The 19,273-nt window shown below is 40.9% G+C and overlaps 1 protein-coding gene across 2 annotated transcripts in view; it reads right to left on the bottom strand.

Moving 5' to 3' along the window:
- The window catches only part of NRCAM (neuronal cell adhesion molecule), a 272,550-nt gene that overhangs the window by 80,827 nt on the left and 172,450 nt on the right, over positions 1–19,273 (bottom strand). Inside the window, exon 1 of one of the 2 annotated variants that reach the window (XM_058523116.1) lies at positions 2,511–2,661. The exons of the other annotated variant lie outside the window; for it this stretch is intronic. The gene's annotated coding sequence lies outside the window, so the exon portion shown is untranslated. Of the gene's footprint in view, positions 1–2,510; positions 2,662–19,273 lie in introns of those variants that run through there. 2 annotated transcript variants of the gene reach the window in all.

Below are 19,273 nucleotides of genomic sequence, written 5' to 3'. Positions count from 1 at the left end.
TAGTGTATTAAAAAGAAGGAAATGAAGAGCAGAAGTCTGCAGCACAGAAAATCAGTCCTGTATTATACATAAACTCTAAAAAGGAGCCAACTTTTAAATATTTAACTCTCAAGACTGGAATAATCATTTATTCACAGATCAGCCAAAATCAGGTCAGAAATATTTGTAGTGATGTCAAGCAAAATCTGTCTACTTTGCCATTCTTATGGTTTTTCCATTTTAAATACCTGCATTTATATCAGAGGCTACCATGTCGTTCCTAATTGATCAGGAAAACTTGGCTTATAAATCACTTAGAAAGTGTGACTTTAGAGGGGAGACCTAATGGCTTCTCCATTCTAGAGATTATCTCTGGGAAACTTCAGGGCATTGTTGCAAATTCACTTCAAATCCCAAACACTGATATACCAGCTGAATCACCGACAATTCCAGCCGTCCCCATCTCTCACCTAGACTACAGCAACAGATAAGCTCTGAGTTCCAGGCCTTCTTCACCGCAGTCACCCTCCTGAACAGTGCTGATTAATTTTTCCTAAAGGTTCTGCCTCAGTATATCCTTAAACAGGTAATTTAAAAAAACCCTCATTGATCTGGCCTCACTTTATCCTACAGACCTTATTTCCTCCTATTTCCTTATAACTATTATTTTGTTTGATGGTCTGTTTCTGTTTTTCCTTCTTGAGTCAATCCTTCAATATGCCTTGAATTTTCCCACTTTCTTGCCTTTGTTTATTCTATTCCTTTTTCTTGGAACGCTCTCTCCACCATATTTCCTTATCAAAGTCCAATTTATTTCTTAATAGATCAGTTAAAAATGAAACATTAGCTGATCACGCAAACTAGAAGTCATTTCACCCCCCCCAGAATTCCTGAAATTCCTTGTTTTAATCATCACGTATATTATACAGATAGACACAGAGATAAATAGACTTTTTTGTGTGTGTGCATGCTCTCTCCCCTACACCTTCAGGCAAAGATTGTGCCTCTCCCATCTTTGTGTCCTTCTCCCATCACCTAATATAGTGTGCCTTGTACAAGAAAGTGTTCACTGTACACAGGACAGCATGAGCACAAACAGAATACAGACCTCCGTTCCACAGCAGCCTCCCACCTGGAATGATAGGTTTGATCACGTCTTCTCATTAATGAAGGAGGTGGGAGTGACCAATGATTCTCTCAAGAAGGTAGGAGAGATGTTATTATTACAAACTAGACTAGCTTCCACAGCTTAATTACTGAATTATTTGTGTGATTTTTATTCTTTGTGTAATTGTGTATTTTTATAATGTTCATCTTTCCCACTAAACTGAAAGCCTCCTAAGGATAGGGACTGAATCTTTCCTGTTCTCCATTGTGTCCCCAGAGCCCATCACAGTGCCTGGCACATGACAGGGAGTAAACAGATATTTGTAGGAAAAAAATTAAGAGAGGAATGGGGAAAGAAACAGAGACTTAAGATCCTTGAAGAAGAAGTTGTATTCAGATAGACAATCTGACCACAGTCTACCTAAGGCTATATTTATATTTACACTACTTGGTTTAAAAACCAAACTCTTGTCAATATGGTCAAATTAGTTGTCATGTCATATCTGTGTGTGGAATAGAACTTAAAATATATAAAAAGAAAATGAAACAATGCTGAAAAGATGTGTTTTGCTAGCAACTGAATTCTGATTTGAACCTGATTACAACTGCAGTTGGACACTTCTTGCTAAACAAATACAAAGAAAGAACTTAATATGCTAAACATAGACATTCTACATGCATAAATACTGTTTTATGAATGAAACATCCATAACTATGTGGTTTCATTTAAGATGCAGAAAATCTGTCTTTCCATATCATAATATATAAACAATCATGTCCATTAAACATCGAGAGGCAGGTATAGAAGATCACCCAACCATTTCTAACCAAAATATAAACCAGACTGTCTTTCTCTATGTGCAAAGCATATCTATACCATTTAATCAAATTTACATAGGTCTCTCATGATTTTCCTGTTGAAATGTTAATTCTGAGTTTACACACAAGCTTCAGGGAAAATAAAAATAAATGTCACAAACGGTACTAAAACAAGTTGATGTTGCACACTACACATATGGAGAGAAAACTACAGCATCAAACACTGAGATGACAAATGGCATACCTGTCTGATCTGTGCGTCTAGCTAATCAAGTTTATTCAATTTAAGTGCCTAGCTCTCTGAAGAGGTGCTAGACAACTAAAACACTTTCTAAAAGATGTACTAATAAATTGTAGTGCCTGTAACATCTTAAGCAACTACATACAATTTCTGTTACAAGTTCTTCATTTATTATTTATTTTGTCTGGGTGCCTTAACTACTCATCAAACAGATAAAACCATTAGACAACTTTATTAAAAGAAAGTATTATTCAACCTGCTTTACCTTTCCAGAGTATATATGGAATAAAATATTACACATTAAATCACAGCGTTGTATAAATAAAAAAATAAAAAATGTAAGAAAAATCGAGAAAGCACTTACTTAAAGAGACATGAGTAAATCGTCACAATGAGAGGAGGTCACGAGCTACGGTAACTGAATATGTGGTCCCTCTTCAGAAGCTGTGAGTTAACTGCACCAGTAGCCACAAAATCGTCTCCAGTGTAGGTTCGTTTGGGGGAGGACAAAGCAATGACCCAGCCCATCCTCTGAATCCTGCCCATGGAAAATCACTCACTCCTCCTACGTAGGCTATCATAGGTGAGAAACCCAATGCCCAAGGACAGCCTTTGGGCCCCAGCACTCGGTCAAAGTAAAAATCAAATACAGCTATAGATTGAGCTTTCGCTCTGTAGGAGTAACATGCTCTGCATGGCTCACAAAGGAAAACCACTGCTTCTGCACTCTCAGTATTGTTATCAACGCCCTGCCCTCCTAGGAGCCCATCTGTCTTGTAGTTGACTTTGGAAAATGATGGTCATTCTCTCTTACATGAGAACCATGAGCTAAAACTAAGTTGCTTATGCCATTACATTAAAATGAATGAAACTCCAATTTGAAATAGCAGCATCAGGTTTAGTCAAGGCTAAAGAGTATGCTAATACAATATAACTTGTAATTTGCAAAAAATATTTGCCACAGACACTTTAAAGCATGCTTGAATGAGGCAAAGAGTAGGTTCCTCTTTAAAATATAAATTACCCTGATATTTAAAACCACATATATTGTTAAAATGACCCAGAGTAATGACAAACAGTAAAGCCTTTTAATATTTCACTTCATTTAACCCCATTCAAAGCAACTTTTCACCTATTACCTATAGGACCTCTGAAACAGAGGAAAAAAAAATCTCCCTTCTTCAGTAAACTTTTCATCATTAGAAAAGAAATGCAATTCAAGGTTCCCTTACTTCTTTTTGTCTAAAATTCATATTAAACCATAGAGCAAATGTTCCCTTGCATTATTTACCATATATTTTAAAAGAAAAATCTAAAGTTTTGACAAAGGATTCATATTAAGCCCAAGAAACATAGCTCTCCTGTTGCTTATTTATGAAGCCTTGTCATTAGAAAGAAAATAATCTTTGTTTCACTTTCAAGTGAAAGATGAAATTATTTTAATTAAAAAATATATCAGCTCACTACCAGAATATGCATTACTTACCATTTCATTCTACTCTGTGCTCTTCAGCATTCCAGTACAGGCTGCTCGATGCTGACTGCACAATGTAACATGATCCACTCTCTAAGCCAATAAACAAATATGTTTATGTGACTGGATGCCCTTTAGCACACTAATTATTGCTTGGTGACCCATCAATGGCTGGCTTCACTGACTGGATAACTAACTGGGTGTGATATCACCTTGACTATGAAAGGGTTTTTCAGTAGTCAGCTCGGGACGTTAATTTTTTCTATTTTGTTAAATATTTACCATAAGGAATGAGCACATTAATGCCCATCCCTAGCCCATGCTTGTGCTTTTCAATCACAGATTTTGAGTTGGAGATTATGGAAGGAAGGTTAGAGAGAAATGGACAATGACTTCAGATAGTTAACACATCAACAAAGACTCAGTTAAATCTACACAACTACACTAACATCAATGTGCCTCAGAAAAAAGCAGTCTGCGATTATATGACTATAGAGATTGTAACAATCTCTTCAAATAACAAGGCAAACTTTGCAAAGCACCAAAGAACATGTTTCTAATTTCCTCCTAGTCTAAAAGGATCTCCCATAGTAGAGTTTCCACAAGGAATCTGGTAGCTAGAACCTGGAATAGTACTAAAGGAAAAGTGGACAATTAACAGATGGTTTTACCCAAATGACAGATGACAGAACACACCTTGATAATAGCTCACATCTCGACTCCTCACAGCACTATAACTAATTATCTTATTTGATATTCATAAAAACCCCAGAAAATAGGAAAGCAGGTATCATATCCATTTAATAGATGAGAAAAAAAAAAAAATCCCGATGGCTCTTATTCATTGTGCACCATGCATGAACTTGTCTCATCTTCCCAACAACCCCAAAGATAAATTCTATTACACTTCCCAATTTGCTTAGAAGGAATCCAAGACTCGTGATGGTAAAGTCACCTGCTTAAGGACACACACACGGTATGTAAAGTGCCAGACCTAGAGCTCCAGTTCTTCTGAAAAGTTCTAGAGCTTTCAGCCATTTCACATTACTACATCCTGAGAGGCCCCTAGCATTTCCCTCCCTCTCATATCCTCTTATTTTGCATTTAGCCAATAAGCAAACAGAATTACCAAGTTTAGTCACCGACATTAGGAAAAACACATTAATGGTTTCTGAATATCTACATTAGATCTTCACAGTGTTGCCCATAGCACAACTTCAGGGGCCTCTTCACACTGGATTCCATGTGAACAGTGCAGGTGAAACTGGACCACATGCTGGCCCTAGCCTTGTAAAGGAACCACAAGTTAGGACAATGTAGACAAGACACACTTGAAAAAGTTAATTTTAAAAGTAGGCAATCTATGCACACAGTACAACATTCACAAGGTACAAAAAAACATATAACTCAAAGTAAGCAACCCAACAACCCAGTTTTTCCCTTAGGAGGGTTACTGTTACAAAGTTTGTGACTCCTTCTAGAGATACTTTATGTATAAAGAAAAATATATAAAACAATATTTTAAGGACCTCTTGGATTTAGACAATTTTTTTTTTTTTTTGGTGAGGGAGATTGGCAATGAGCTAACACCCGTTGCCAATCTTCTTCTTATGGCTGAGGAAGATTGGCCCTGAGCTAACATCTGTGCCCATCTTCCTCTATTTTATATATGGGATGCAGCCACAGCACAGCTTGATGAGCAGAGTATAGGTCTGCACCCAGGATCAGAACCTGTGAACCCCAGGCCGCTGAAGCAGAGTGCGTGAACTTAACCGCTATGCCATTGCGCCAGCCCCTAGACAATTTTTTAAAAGCCTTTTGGACAACAAAGTTAGATCATCAAAAATACCAATCAATTATTTGCAACACATGAAATTATTTGGATACTGGCTTTTTCACACCTCCTTTATTTAGTACAGCAATTTACAAGAAAGGAAATAGTAGACAATGGTATAATTGAGAGATCTAAGACAAAAGATAAAGCATGCTTAATGAAAAGTCCATATGTGTGAGACAAATAGTAACCTTGACCAAGGATAGCACCTGTTTCACACTTGTCCAGCCAGTTATCTGATGACAATTGTCAGGATCAGCTTCAGGGCTGAGAAAGCTGACTGGAAAAGGAAGAATGGGTGGAATTAGAGAGAAAGGGAATAATACTTCTCAGAAGAAAGGGAATATCCTTCATCATTCCCACCTCCAAATCCAATCACAATTAGCTAAATAGAATGGAGAAATTATTCCACCCTGAATCCCTGCCATGCTCACAGTCTGTCTTTCTCCATTGACCCCACCATCCTGACCAAGGCTAGAAGAAGCAGGGTGGGTGTCTGACCCAAGGCAGCAGCCCTGTAGAGCCTGTAAGATGACTCAGCTGTTTGAGAGGGCTGAGGAATGACCAACGAAGTGCTAACAAATTCTTTTCTCATGAGGAGGGTGAGTATGAGGCAGAAAGAGAGTGAGTCAAGAGTTTGGAGCAGGAAAGGCCCAAGATCACACAGAGGCAAGGCAGCATGAGAAACCATGAATAAGCAGAGGATATGAGGTGTCAAGAGCGGAATGAAGCCAGTGGGCAGCAACAGGATCAGGAGAAATAGACAGCGAGTTGCTCAGTGACCGTGGCATTGGTGGAACACCTGACAGGTGATAACAAGCACCTGCTTCTCTTGCACTACAATAACCAGGCCTCTAAAACTCTTGGTATCCCAAATAATGTTCCCATTCTCTATGAGGTTTGCCAGAATAGTTGGCTGTGGTTGAAACATCTTCCTGTCTTTCTTCCATCTTGTGAATTCTAAAACAACCCTTCATTAACATGGCAGACTATGACCTTGGTGGTAACAGTTATCTCCTACAGGAAGCACTCATCCCAGCATCTGTGTCCTTGTATGGTCCCCTCTCACAATGACTCTGGGCTTGCCCACGTGACCTACTTTGGCCAAGGGAATTTTAGCAAAAATTATGCAAGCAGAGGTGTGATGAGCATTTGTACACTGGGGCTTATCCTCTTGTGATGTTCCCTCTGGGAAGTTTGAACTAGATTACTGAATGATGAGAGGCCAGTGGAAAGAGACCCTGAGAGATGAAAGACCATCTTGGACTTTCTGGCCCCAACTGAGCTCCCAGCTGAAAGCAGCTGAGTAAGGGACTTGTTAAACCACATGCAACAGAAGAACCAGATGTTAACCATCTGAGGGTTAACAAACCCTCAGAATTATGAGAAACAATAAATTGTTATTGTTTTAAGCCACAAAGTTTTGGGGTGGTTTGTTACATAGCAAAGATATCTGAAATAATTAATTAAGATAAACAGAGAATGGATGTTTCTTACAATCAGAAAGACCCAAGGATTGATGATTCAAATGCACAGGTCTATTTATAAGGTCGAGGCTGGAACCACAGGAATTCCAAATGAATACTCTGATGATGTAGGTTTTCCCTCTAAAATGATCTATCATTTTGTTTTTTTTCAAGATATACTTTCTTGTATATATGTTGGTGCAGCCAAAGGGCAGATACTTAAGTTACATTTCTCACACAAATTTATACTCAGAATAAATAGAAGATTGATATCAAACAAATTTGTTTACACTAAAATAATTGTGGATTATGCCTAATTTAGAGTCTTAGGCATTATAACTATTTCTAACGCAGAAAAGCAAAAATTAAGCTACAGAACAGAGTGACAGAGAGTTCAATGTTGTTAGTCTACCCGTCCCACGTTCCCATCTCCATGAATCCGACTACAATTCTGACTAGGCTCAGGCTTCTACTTGGATCCACTCACTTTCCTACCAAACAGGGAATCTGAAGAAGGGAGGAGGAGAAAGAGGGAAGCCAAGTCAAATCTTAGAGTCAGGTCTAATCCTTGATCATAATGTCCATTTCCCAGTTGATTTCCTTCCACTTATAAGACAGAAACAAAGTTCCAATTTTTAAAAATGGAAAATAAGGAACTGCTCTAGAGGTGAAGTCTGAGAAAGAGAAATTTAATTCTGAATATGAGTCTTGATAGTAACATATTTGGAAACATTTGTAGAGTCATTGAAACAAGCTCTGGCTCTATTTATCTTCCTGTAAACTGAGATTTCTACAAATATCGCTGGGAAGACATTAGGATCAGAAACAGTTTATTAAAACCTTCAGCAACAAAGGCCATGCAGGATATTAGTATTCTAAATGGGCTATACCTGATCCATTTGTCACGTAAACAACACACAGCAAAATGGCAGCCATTTAATAGTAGATGACAGCATTATGGAACACCCGACAGGCTGGTCACTTAAAAAAAGTTATGTCACATTTCAAAGATAAGAAGCCAGGATTTACAAACTGTTATTCTTGCTGAATAGTATGAGCCATTCAGGGTGGAGATGCAGGACACAGGTCAAATTGCAACGTGTGCTTCTTTCCTAATGGGAGTGGAGAGGTTCAAGGAGAAGAAAGAGCATGAGAGAGAATGAGCCTACACTGCAGTGAGAAATTAACTCAGGGGTCTCAGGGCTGAGCACCATACAGCTGATGCCTCGTTCATGCTAATGTACCGTGTGGGTGGGCAGGGGGCTCTGCTCCAGGCTGACAGAGGCACCATTTTGTGATGCTGCCATCTCAACACATGGCTTCCAGAGTCCCCATGTTCTGCTCCTCTTAACTGCCTCCACCCAGAGGTGACGTATACATCTCTTGCTCACAACCCATTGACCAGAAGTAGCCAATGACTCCAGCCACAAGGGAGTCTGGGAAATGTCAGGTGCCTGCGGAATATTTAGTGAGCCCTTCTACCTCTGCCACAGAGAGTGTGCTCGATTCACAGTAAATCTGAAGGTGCCTTTTCTGGAAAGAGTTTCAGAAGTGATATTCCACAGGAAGGCTGTCTTATGTTTCATCCCAGTGATCAGTCAGGGAGCAGGATGATGATGGTGAGCAAGGGCTTTGTGGGTGCTGGTTGGCTGCAGCCCCTCCTCTGTGTTTTCCCAGCTGCATTTCTGAATCACTCTTTCCTATAACTTGGGCTTTGCCCAGACATGGGCCTGGGTGCAGGTGTGAGGAGGCAGAAGGCCCAGATTTGTCAAATCCAAGGGACATCACTCCTGCCATGTCACAGATTACTATAATCTTCACAGTAACATTTCAAAATACACTTTGCTAAGGCATCCAGGCTCTGTATAATTACAACAGGACCATGAAAATGAGAAATGGATACTGACATGACATGAAGAATTGTGTTTTCCACTTGTTATCAGTGCTGGGAAAGGTATATTATCATAAACTAAATAGCTGGAAATCTTTCATTCCAGCTAGAGGCTATTTCACATAAAGAACAAATCTTAGTCGCTTACTGATAGGTATTTTGTACTACAAAGGATTTACTAGCAAAACAGGAGAGTAATGCATGAAATATTTAACTCCTGGTGCATTTAATTTTCTTTAAACAAGCCATGTGAAAATTTGCATTTATCAAAAAAATAAATCAATAAGTGATCATTTGCTTCCAAGAGAATTTGTCAGATTTATTCCAAAGAGCATCTTCCTCCTAAGCGTTTAGAACATAATTCAGTTTCCAGGAAGTTAAATATTAGCTCTTCAGGAGTCCATATTCTCCGTAAAAGCTAAGTACACAAAAGCATGAATGTTAGAAGCAACATTCTCTGCAATGTGAGATTTAATCAACCCAACTGTCAAAGCTTTAGAATATTCTGCTGTGTGTGCTAAAAGACACTCACTTTTCAGGAAGCACTTTTTTCTATAAGAAGACTGTATTCCATTTCTATTACTACAGAATGGACTCCATAGAAAGAATATATTCCCTTGCTATGGTGTGAAAGAAATGGCAACTCAAAGAGCAGGTTAGGAACGCCATCAGGAAGAAAGTACTCTTGGTCCAAGTGTCCAGCTCCCTGAAGAATCAGGACAGAAAACCTCTGGTCTTATCAAAGTTGGTAGATAAGAACATTAACCCTAGAATTACTGCCTCTTTGTGTGTCTCTTCAGTTGAGTTTTCATGGAAAATTTTTTGTGGGTAAATTGAGAATTTATTTCCTAAAGACAAATATTTGTGTCTTTCTGAAAAGAAGGGCAGTAAGAAGGAAAAGTGAGATAGGAGGACAAAGACAATGCAACGAAAGAAGAAATGTTGTAGATGGAAGAAATTTCCAAGTTATAGTATTATTATTATTATCATCACTTTTTGGGGGGGGGAATTGTGGTAATTCATAAAGAAACTGGGCAGAAAGATACCTATGGAAAATGATTTTTTTTAAGCATATGAAAGGAGTCACAAAGATTTCCAGGGAAATGTTTATGCAGGAGCACCTCTGTCAGGGCTCACGCTTACAACACCTCTGAGGTCTCTCTCAGCCCTACTCTTTGAATTATGAGAGCCACACCCGCTATAACGTAAGTGGAGCCAAACAAAGCAGCCACTGATAGTACAGCCATTGAGATGCCACAGCAGAAGGGAAAAAACCAAGCTAGAAATTGGAAAAAAGAAAGCTAACCATCATATTCTGTGAGGCTGCTGGTTACTGAATCTGATAAAGCTAGGGAAGGCAAGAATGGAGAAATGAGTATCAGCCACATGTCACTGTCTCAACAAAGGGCAGAATGATTGAGCAGGTAAGACAAGTGCTCAGTCCCTTTTCAGAGAGGAGTAGGTTTGGGGTTCTCGGCTGAGGCTGAGCAGTGATTTCTGGGTCTGGGCACCACTTGCTGGGTCTCTGGGCCAGTGGAGCCAAGATGGGCAATATGTGAGGGAAACATCTTGTGGAGAAGGCAATTTACTAGCCTGGCAGAGCAGCCCACAGAGTCTAGAAGTGAAAGGGCTGGGGAAAGAACACAATCCAGGGAAGAGGTAGCAGAAGGGATATGAAGGGAGACCCTCCCCAGAATAATGTTTGAGACCAAGGGATGTGGGAGACAGAACCGAGAGACATTCCTAGAGCTGAAAAGAACAACTGCATGTGGCTTCTATAGGGCATTGGGTGTGAGTGTTGGGGTTCTCAGGCATGAGCAAGAGGACACCGTTAAAGGTCCTCTCCCTGCCTGGTCAGCTGGCTCGGATTCAGGAGGTAAACATCGGGGGCCCTCTTGCCGCACTTCACTAGGTGAAGGGCAGCATCTTAAGTATGTCCAGTCAGTCTGTCTGAGGGAGGCTTTCAAAGTTCAGGTTTTTGTCTCCTTCAAGAATTTAAAATAAGAGTATTCTAGGCCCTTGCTAGAGTATAAAACATTAATTATTGGTCTCTAACTGCTTTCACAAGCCTTGTAGAGAAAAAAGCTTTTGTTTTTGTTTTTGGAAGGCCTACCTACCCTTCTAGAAATAGCTCTAGCAGATGCCAACACTCAATAGCAGTTCAGCGTTAATTTCTGATTTTTTATCCAAGTTGGTTACAGGAACAGGATATACAAATTCTCATTTTCTTTTCTGTACATTTAAGTTCAAGAGACCTAGCTCTTCTGTACAAATTTTTCAAATTAGGCTAAGCTATCAAGTAGACAAGCAAGAATCAGAAAACAATAGTCATGTTTGAAAGATGTACTTTTGGTTTGAACTGAGAGCAAGTGTTTGAATGGACACACGCTATCCTGTATACATTTCTGAGTATATTTTGCTCAAGAAAAGGAAGGAAGTAATATAATCTCTGCAATGGATGCTGAAAATTCTAACTGGAGGGCAAGGCTACAAACTGGAGAAGAAAGCTCACACTAGTGGCACAGAGGCAGCGATGCCTGAGAGGGCTGCCAGGCCTGGGCACTTCTAAAAGGACAGAGCTTAAAGAGGAGAGTACTCATTTTTACTTAGAAGCTTTAAAAGGGCAGCATTAGAGCTGTGTCTAAGTGCACTTAGACAGACTTCTTTCTAGGACTGGTTTCAAACATTTTATTAAAAACATTCCCTGCATACTTATTAAGTTTTGGATACTCTGGGCGTTGTGGGGGGGTATTCAAAAGTGAATTCGACACAATTCATGCCCCTGAAGTGCTCAGATCTGGGCTTGGGAGAGGGAAGTGAGCTCTATGAGAATGTAACTAAATGTAAAAACAACGTGGGAAGTGCTCCAATAGCAGAAGCATCTGAGAGCCGATGGGAGCAGGAAGTAGAATTCAATCAATTCTGCTTAAGAGGGAAGAAGAAAGACTTCAGGAGGTGAGATCTGAACTCTGCCTTGGAAGAGTAATGAGAATCCTCCAGGCAGAGAAGACGGAAGCGGTGAGGAAAGTCACAGAGGCACCAGGGGGTACAGGGTGTTTCCAGCAAGTGCTCGGATGGGGCTGCAGGTCGCATGGTGGAGGGAGGAATGGGGCAGAAATGGCGAGTTGGTGCCAAGATATGAGTGAAGTTAAATGCTGTTTTTTGAGTTTTGATTTTATCATGATATTAGATGAGTTTCAAAGCACTAAGGTACGTATAGTGAGTTAAAGAACTTTTCTTTCCCAAGGAGCATCAAGAATGCCATCTTCTCATGCAAAGAGTAAGATGTGCAGAGAATTTTAGAGGATTCAATTAAGTTTAACTCAATAATCCGAGAATCAATTATGTACAGATCAATGACTGCCTGAGGCTGGGGGTGGTCAGGGAGGAGATGGATGGCAAACAGGCAGGAGGGAGCTTTTTTGAGTACAGTGGTCAGCAGAATGGATGATATAAGATGATATAAGACTTCTGGGGCCAAGTTATAATTATTTAAAATGACAACAGTACACCTGGCCTCCTGACCTCTAATATTACCACAATCACTAAACCATGAAACTAAGAGAGACTGCCAAGCCATTGTTGTGGCATCCAGATGATTCTTGGTCATTTTTAAAGGAATAAGAGTCAATAGTTCTAATGTAAGAGAAGAGCTTTGTGACTTTGGATTAGGTAGATTTCCTAGTTACGATACTAAAAGTATGAATCCATAGAAGAAAAAAAATGGCAAATTGAATACTATTGAAATTAAAAACATTTGTTCTTCAAAAGACACCAATAAGAAAATGCAGAGACAGCCACAGACTAGGAGAAAAATATTTACAAATCAAATAGCTAATAAAGGACATGTAACCATAACATATAAAAAAAACCTCTTACAACTCAAAAATAAGAAGACAAACAACTCAATTAAAAAATGGGCAAAAGATTTGGATAGACATTTTCCCAAAGAAGATATACAAATGGCTAAAACCACAATGAGATACCACTACACACCCATTTGAATAGCTATATTCAAAAAGACTGATCATATTAAGTGTTGGTGAGGATGTGGAAAAACTGGAATTCTCCTACATGTAAAATGAGAATGTAAAAAGGTATAGTTACTTTGAAAAACAGTTTGGCAATTTCTTAAAAATTAAACATACACTTATACTATACAACCCAGCAATTCCACTCCTAGGTATTTACCCAAGGGTAATGAAGACATATGTCCACAAACAGACTTATATGAAAATGTACAAAGCAGCATTTTTTATAATAATCAAAAACTGAGAACAATGTGAATGTCTATCAACTAGCAGAAAGATAAACAAAATGAGGTATATTCATACAATGGAAAACCACTCAGCAATAACAAAGAATGAACTACTGATATGTGCAACAACATAGGTAAAACCTCAAAATTATGCTAAGTGAAAGAAGCCAGACACAAAAGACTATATATGATTCCATTTATACCAACTTTCTAGCAAGGCAAAACTATAGAATCAGAAAATAGACCAGTGGCTGCCCGGGGCTGGGGCTGGGAGATGAGATTGGCTAGAAACAGGCAGAAGGGAATTTCTCCAGGTGATGGCAGTATTCCAAAGCTAGATTGGGGTGAAGTTTGCACAACTGTATAAATTTACTAAAACTCATCAAACTCTACTTAAAATGAGTAAATTCTGTGGTATGTAACCTATACCTCAATAAAGCTATAAAAAAGAAAAATAACTTGAACACTCTGTGTTTTCCAAATCAAGACACACTTTAGAGGATATGCCCATGGTCTTATTTCCACTAGTATGTGCTCTCATACATAATACCCTAGTCCCAGTAGAAGTTAAACATATCTATTTCTGAATAAAGAAAACTAAGCAATACTGATAGAAGTGGCAAACAATGTATTAGTTTATGAGTCTAACTAAATTATTGAAGGAGGGATTTTAAGAGGAGAAATGTAGAGATAGGAGCCTAACTGAAATAAATAATGCCAATGAAAATAAGCTACATTTGTCACTTTCATGCAAAAAATATTTCTATCACCATCTGCAAATCAGTTTCCTTAATAAGAGCTCAGGACCATTTTCAGTATTTCTCAAAATGATTTTTATGATCTATTAAGACTCACTTCTACATAACTTTGATTTCTTTAATTTCACATTCACTTCCATCTCATGTAAGACACATGAGATATTAAAACTTAAGTCAGAGGCAGAGGGGATCTGCTCCGTCCAGAGTCTCAGAGGAGGGCATATGCCCCCGTCTTTCCATGCTGCGATGCCTCCTCCTTGTCTCCATGTCACTTAGCATGCTGAGGATTATGAACACTTTTAAAAGTCAATGCTATTTATTTTTATCTCACAAAACAAAAGTAAGGCACCAAAAGTAGAGATTAATAAAGCAAACATCTCATACTCAGACTCAGTTTCTGAGAAATCCATCTTCTCACACAGGAGAAGCCTGGGCCTCTGCTGTTGGAGAAGTAAAAGGCTGTCTGTGGGCTGGATGGGAACCTTGCCAAAGGCTTTCTCCACCAATTAACACCTCAGCTCCAGGGCTGAATATACTCACTGTAGTCCTCTGGCTGAAAGCCGGCTAAGATGGCAACAATCCCCTCTGACCACAAAGTCCTTGCCTGCAGTTCTTTCTTTTGATTATTCCCACTATCCCTGTTCTTTGGCCTCCTATTTCTCCCACTCTCCAAGAATTCTCTTCTCTTGACTTCCTTCTCTTTCCAGCCTAGGTTCCACGGGCCACCCTTCGTTTTTCCTGCTGGTCCTCTTAACTCCTTTTTCCCCTTGTTTTTAAATCACGTCTGCCTAGGAAAAAAACCCAATTCAGAACAGTCTTGCCTGTAATGACAAAAGCCCTGACTCCTCATTTGGCACACATAAGTGAAGAAAGTGATAAAGTGGAAAGAAGATGGGCTGTGAACTCACACACTCGTTCAAATTCTGACTTTGCCACTAGAAGCTGTGCTGCCTTGGTTACGTTAAATCAACTCTCTGTGCCTTTGTCTCCTCATTCGTAAAATGGGGCTAGTTACCCAGCTCCAGGGCTGTACAGAGGATAAGTGAGATAAATATGTAATGCACACAAGAACATGCCAGGAGCTTAGTACACCCTTAGTAAATGATGACTTAGAAAATGTGACAAGGCCTGTCACACACAACCTCTGTGTACCTTTCTACCCTCCTTGCTTGTCACTTGCTCTATCACAAGCCTAATGAGCAGACACACTGATCTCCATGCCTTCTACTGCTGTTCCTTCTGGCTGGAACAATTTTCCCACTCTCTACTTGATGCCCACCCTCCTCACGGCCTGGATAATTCCTACTCACTCCTGGAGACTCAGCTAAGATGTCACCCTCTAGAACTGTGCTGTCCTAAACTGTAGCCACTAACCACACGTGGCTATTTAGATTTAAATTAATTAACGACAATTAAAAACTCAGTTCCTCAGTCACACTAGCCACATTTCAAGTGCCCAAAAGCCACATCGGGCCGGCTAGTGGCTGCTGTGTTGGACAGCGCAGAATAGAACACTTTCATCACCATAGAAAGTTCTGTTGGACCGAGCAGCTCCACAGGAAAATGTCTTTGCTAACCTTCTCCCAAAGAGACACATCACTTCATATTTTGATTGTGGATTCTTTGTTGTTCTCTAAGAACTGTGAGCTTTCTGAAGCACCACCACAATCAGTGAGAGTTTGCTAAATGGGTTACTGAATGATTGATTAAAAAGCTTTTTTTTTTTTTAAAAAAAAAACTTTTGAATTTTCTGGAGGCCCCAGACCCATGAGGAAGGAGCTCCTGATATCCTTGCTTTCAGGAGCTGGTCCTGAATGGTTTTGCCTCCTACTGAATTTCTCAATCCATTCCTAATCCTTCTTAACTCAGTTCCGGATCTCCTTGACTCTTGACCTCTTGCCTCTTCTCTGATACACGTCTTCCCAGATCAGCTGTTACATCCTGCTCTTGTGGCTCTGTCCCTGGCTTCCCTCCTCTGCCTCTCATTGTGTTCTTTTGTGGGATTACATTTGTTTCTGGCCCCTCTGGGTCCCTAATCTGCTCAGGCAAGCCCAGCTCTAGACCTGGATTTCTTGGCACCCAAGAAAGGGAATTAAACAATATGGCTTCTGGGAAAATATCTAATGCCAGATAAGTCACTGAATATAAAATATCTCTGCATTCTCAGGGCCTCCAGCAGTGTCCGGCACATAGCATGTGCCTCACAAATATTTGTTGAAGGAATGAACGAGCTATGATTTTATCAGGGAATACAATCTCAGGGAGGAATGAGGTACAATGGGGATGAAGCTGAGAAGGCAGCAGAGGCAATATGGAGAAGTATATTGAGCTGCTGAGCATGAATGACTGTCAATCCATAGACCACACCCCCAAGAAGCTGTATAAACTACAGTCAGAACAAGCCCTAGGAGGGAAGAGGGAAAGGAGGAAGAATTTATCCCAGGCTCCACTGGGGCAAAGGTTCGCCCCCTGCATCTCTGGGTTATGCATTCCAAGGCACGGGCACCTAGTAGGTCCTGCAGTGGTGTCAAAACAGGAGCCTTGGGTGGGAGATGAGAGGTGTACTGGTGCAGAGTTGGTCAGGGCCCAAGCAGAGCTGGAACAAGAGATGGGGAGGCTGAGAGGCTCTGAAGTGGAGTACAAAAGATGTCTGGTACAATGTATGTAAGTTAATTTTTGAAATTATTTAGCCATCACGGGCAGGCCTTGGACACCAGATAACGTTAGGGGAGGATTTACAGTGTGCAGTGTTCTCACACGCAACTCCCGGCAAGGCTCTAGGTACGTGGTAAGCATCAAAACTCAACTGGTTGACAGCATAGAGGCATCTGAGCAGTACAGAAGGGTTCTAGGTTCCCAAAGGGTGAATGTGATGCAGGCGAAGTGAGTATGGGATGGAAAAAACACTTGATCCACTTCACAATTTTGCCTGGAGCCATGTCTACTTTGAAAGATTCCCCACGTCTTCTCCTTTGTTCTAAATCTCAGGCTAATAAAACCACCCTGGCACCCCTTCCAAAGTTTTGTTTTCAGTAAGATTTCCTAAATCATTATAAAAACCACTTAAGGCCCAGATAATGGTCATGGAGGCAGCCCTGGTGGTCTAGTGTTTAAAATTTAGCTCTCACCACTGCAGCCCGGGTTTGTTTCCTGGTCAGGGAACCACACCACCCATTTGTCGGTTATCATATTGTGGTGGCTGCGCGTTGCTGTGACGCTGAAAGCTGTGCCACCAGTACTTCAAATACCAGCAGGGTCACCCATGGTGGACAGGTTTAGTGGAGCTTCCAGACTAAGACAGACTAGGATGAGAGACCTGTCCACCCACTTCTGAAAAAACTGGCCATGAAAACCCTATGAACGGCAGCAGAGCACTGTCTGATATAGTGCTGATACAGCACTGGAAGGGGAGAGGATGGCGCAAAAAGACTGGGCAGAGTCCTGCCCTGCTTTACACAGGGTTGCTAGGAGTTGGAATGGACTAAAAGAAAAAAAAAAAGGTCGTGGTACTAAGGATCATTAAACTTGACTTTTCACCAGATTGTTCTCAAAGCCCAAGCGCTGATTTCTTTGTTTCCAGTGTATATCACAACTGCCTAAGTTCTGTCTCTAAGTAGACACTGGCATACCTCTATTTTGCTCCATACCTTGTCCACAGCTGGCAGATGTCTTTTGGAGAATAAATGCTATTGCTGTGATTTGCCAAGTCCATTCACATTTTATTAATCAAGACACTTTCAGCAAGTCTTTGTTTTAGCTTCACAAATCATAGACTTGAAAGGCCAAAGACACTCCAATAAATTATTTATTCCAGCACCTTCTTTCCAGGCAGAAGGACAAAAAAGGCATTCCTATGAGAGTTGGCGTATTCACTCCTCTTCTGCACCACCCCAAAACCCTCTATTTGCTCCTTGTATTTCAGCCACAGCTGTTAGGGTCCTGTTCCCCTACAGGCTTTGAGCAGCTTTGCACAGGTGCACCTAGACGCTGGCCTCACCTCGTCCCTCATAAGAGATCCCTTGCTTCCTGCCCTGGGCGTCTCTAATCTGCAGCTCAATAGACCCAGGAATCCACTCTGCACTCAGGCATGCACCAGCCAGAAGGGCTGGGGAGTTAGTGCCGTGGGACTACTCTTGCCCAATGGGGATCTGGAGCTAGTGAATAAATGCATCCCCATTTCATTCCCTGGCAGACAGCTCTGAGATGCATTTCGTAAACCCCCTCACAGGTCGTGGGTGGAGCAAACAGCTAATGTAATTATGCACCCATGTGCTGGCTTTTCTCCTTTCTCTGTTTTACGCCCCCTGTCCTGCATTTCAGCTCCCTGAGATGACATTTCCAAACAAACTACCTATCACAAGTTTTGGCCTCTGGCCCAGCTTTTCGGGGACCCTAGGCTAAGACAAATGGCTGGCAGTGTTAGATTGGATTTGCAGAGTCTCACACCCTGGACTGTACTCCAGGAGTACAACATCCATGACTGGGCCTTGGTGGACCCACCACTCCTCCACAAGAACTGCAGAGATTTCTCTCTTCCTCCCAAGGCCAACTAGAGAAACGGGAACTGCTAGTCCCTGAGCAGTTATGTGCCCAGCCTTGTGTTAGTTTTCTTATTATCTTCTTCATGGGAATAAAGGAAACAGGTTCAGAGAGGCCAGATAACTCATCCAAGATCTCATAGTGAGAATTCAAACTAGGATTTGAACCCAGTCCTGTGGGTTCAAAGCCGCTAATATCTCCAAAGCATGCTAAGAGTAGATAAGTCCTTATTACCACAAGTCTTGAGCATCTTTTTTCTTCCATCTTTATTCCCTGAAGATCTATAGGACAAGCTTTGTACAAGACATATCTCTAGATGTGCAGTTCACTCTTCTCCTGGGTCATCTCTTCTCGGGACTCTGCACTTCATTTCCCTCTGGCCCCTTAGGGAGCACAAGATGTCCCAAGGGCTCATACTGACCCTCACAGTGTGAAAAGTCTTTCTGCTTCTTTGCCTAGAATTTTTTCCCCTTTTCTTCTTCCTTTAGGTTACATTCTTCTACAGTGAAGCCCCTTGGCTTAGCTTTTATTCTCTTTTGCCTCATTGGAAACATAACTACAGACTCCCTTGGTGCAAATTCCTTCATCCTTTGCAGAAGTGCATAAGCCAGAGCTTGCAGAAGCATTTCTCAGACATCTTCAACTTCTCCTCAAGCTTGGCTACAAGCTTGATTTGGGGGACACACACTGGAAGGAAGGTGAACATAACACAGCCCGTGGAGACCACCGAAACAACTCTCGTCTTCCAAGGAGCTAAGTTAGAGCAAGCCCCTCTTCTCTATGGCCTCCTCAGGAACCACCTTGATGCCCTGTGGCAGCAAACCCCAAATTTCCTCTTAGACTCTAGACTCCAGGAGACATAACCAAATCTTATTATTTTATCTGTTTGCTTTATTTCACTCTGTTC

This window comes from Diceros bicornis, chromosome 3 (assembly GCF_020826845.1).
Source record: "Diceros bicornis minor isolate mBicDic1 chromosome 3, mDicBic1.mat.cur, whole genome shotgun sequence".
NCBI classification, from domain to species: domain Eukaryota; kingdom Metazoa; phylum Chordata; class Mammalia; order Perissodactyla; family Rhinocerotidae; genus Diceros; species Diceros bicornis.
This window is presented reverse-complemented; position numbering and strand designations above follow the sequence as displayed.